Genomic DNA, 2,500 nt, shown 5'->3' with positions numbered 1-2,500 from the left:
GATCTCAGAGCTCTTCGAGTCTGATGATTTCTCCGAGTCTGAAGCTGATGAAGATGAGCTTTTCGCCCTCGAACACTCGATAGCGGAACCCGCGCTACCGAGCAGTAACATCGAAGAGGGAGAGCCGATTGTCATCTCGCTTCCCGATTTGAGTATAAGTTGCAGTGCTTGCAGGGAACATCTGGGAAGAGTAGGAAAGGCGGTAGAACACTATGCGAAAAGGCACCGTAGTGTGAAACTACTCTTCAAATGTGCAAAATGCGATAAGACCAGCATAAACCACCACTCAATTTCTTGTCATGTGCCCAAGTGCAGGGGCATGAGGGAAACCCAGGTCTCAGAAAAGGCCTGGGAGTGCGAGGAGTGCCACCTTCACTTTGAGACAAAGTCTGGTCTTTCGCAACACAAACGCCACGCACACCCAGCTGTACGCAACAAAGAAAGAATCGCGGAAAGCACTAAGGGCGGCTCACAAAAAGGAAGGCCGGTGAAGCTTTGGACAGAGGAGGAATCGAATAGACTTGCTGAGCTGGAGGTCTCATTCAAAGGGCGTAAAAACATCAACCAGCTCATCGCCGCTGAGCTCGGTACGAAAACCAACAAGCAGGTTAGCGATAAAAGGAGGGCACCTAGGAAAAGGTCGGCTTTGTCACAAACAGGTGCCCCCCCCGAAAGGAACACAAATCTAGCAAAGTTCCTGGAGGCGCAAACCGCTGCACCCGAGGCGAGATCAGGGCTAGGAGCGCAGTTGCGGATACTGGCTTCTAGGTTGGTTCGGGACACGGATGTCTCCAGGTATCCCTGCCTGGAGGTCATCAGGGCCTGGCTGGACGGCGATGCAAAGGTTAACGCCCTTGCTGAAACAAAAACTCGATGGACGCTTCTTCCTTTCAAGGATAAGAAGAAAATGTCTCGTTCCAGACAAGGAAAGGGAGAAGAGAAACCTATGAAACATCCTTTCAGATCCTGGATGAAAAGACGGGCAATAAAAAGAGGCACTTACTTGAGATACCAGAGCCTCTTCTCGAGAAGCAAACAACGCCTCGCCTCGATCATCCTGGATGGCACAGATACAGTCTCGTGCCCAGTACCACTCTCTGAAGTACACGATGCGTACAAACAGAAGTGGGAAGCTGAAACTCCCTACGTGGGACTCGGAGGTTTCCACTCCCTAATGAGAGCCGACAACGAGATATTTGAAACTCTTATCACTGGGGAAGAGGTAATCGAAAACCTGAAGGCCGTAAAAAGAACGTCGGCCGCGGGGCCAGATGGCATTTCCCGCAATGCCATCGATGAGGGGGATCCAGAGGGTGAGGCGATGGCAGCCTTGTTTAACACATGGCTGACTACAGGAGTCATACCTAACATCGTAAAGCGATGCAGGTCGATACTACTTCCAAAGACCATGGACCCGGAACAACAGAAGGATATTGGCAACTGGAGGCCAATTACAATCGGTTCAATGGTGCTGAGGTTGTTCTCGAGAGTAATGACGATGCGGCTGGCCACAGCGTGTCCTCTGAACCCGAGACAGCGCGGATTCATCTCTGCTCCAGGCTGCTCTGAGAACATCATGGTGTTGGGGAACATCATAGAGCAAGCTAAGAGACAGCAGAAGGACCTCGCAGTAGTATTTATCGACATCGCGAAAGCTTTTGACTCCGTTTCCCATAAGCACATCATCGATGTGCTGCAGCAAATGGGGGTAGACAGCCATGTGGTAGGATTGATCCAGGAATCCTACAGAAATTGCGTCACTTCAATCGAGGTGGACGGCAAAAAGACTCCCGACATCCGCATATGTACGGGAGTCAAACAAGGTGACCCCATGTCTCCCCTGCTATTCAACCTGGCAATGGACCCCCTCATCACCAGCTTGGAAACGCACGGACAAGGATTTCTGTCGGAAGGAGGCCGTGTGACCACCCTTGCATTTGCTGACGACCTAGTGTTACTGAGCGACGGCTGGAAGGGCATGCTGCATAACATCTCTATCCTCGAGTCCTTCTGCAAACTGACGGGCCTTAGGGCACAGGCTCGAAAGTGTCATGGCTTCCTAGTTACACCTACACACGACTCGTACACAATTAACAACTGTGTACCATGGGAGATCGGAGGGGCCGGTCTCCACATGATCAACCCTGATGAGTCTGAGAGATACCTGGGCGTGAAGGTGAACCCCTGGATAGGTATCTCGAAGCCTGACCTGACGGATCAGTTGCGGACATGGATCACGAGGATAGATGAGGCGCCACTGAAGCCCAGCCAGAAAGTGGCCATCCTCAATCAACATGCAGTACCTCGGCTCATGTACCTGGCCGATCACGCACAATGCAAACAAAACACCTTGAACGCCCTGGACTCCGAAGTTCGGAAAGCCATAAAGCTCTGGTTGCGCCTTCCTGCCTCGACCTGTAACGGCTTGCTTTACGCTCGTGCTAAAGACGGTGGACTGGGAGCACTGAGGTTGGCAAAGCTGATCCCATCAATACAGGCG

General features: G+C 51.9%; 1 pseudogene; it reads left to right on the top strand.

Annotated features, from left to right (window-relative positions):
• The window catches only part of LOC136724826 (uncharacterized), an 8,170-nt pseudogene that overhangs the window by 3,210 nt on the left and 2,460 nt on the right, over positions 1 to 2,500 (top strand).

This window comes from Amia ocellicauda, unplaced genomic scaffold (genome assembly GCF_036373705.1).
Source record: "Amia ocellicauda isolate fAmiCal2 unplaced genomic scaffold, fAmiCal2.hap1 HAP1_SCAFFOLD_195, whole genome shotgun sequence".
NCBI classification, from domain to species: Eukaryota; Metazoa; Chordata; class Actinopteri; order Amiiformes; family Amiidae; genus Amia; species Amia ocellicauda.
The sequence above is the reverse complement of the archived record's forward strand: the minus strand, read 5'-3'. Positions and strand labels throughout refer to the sequence as shown.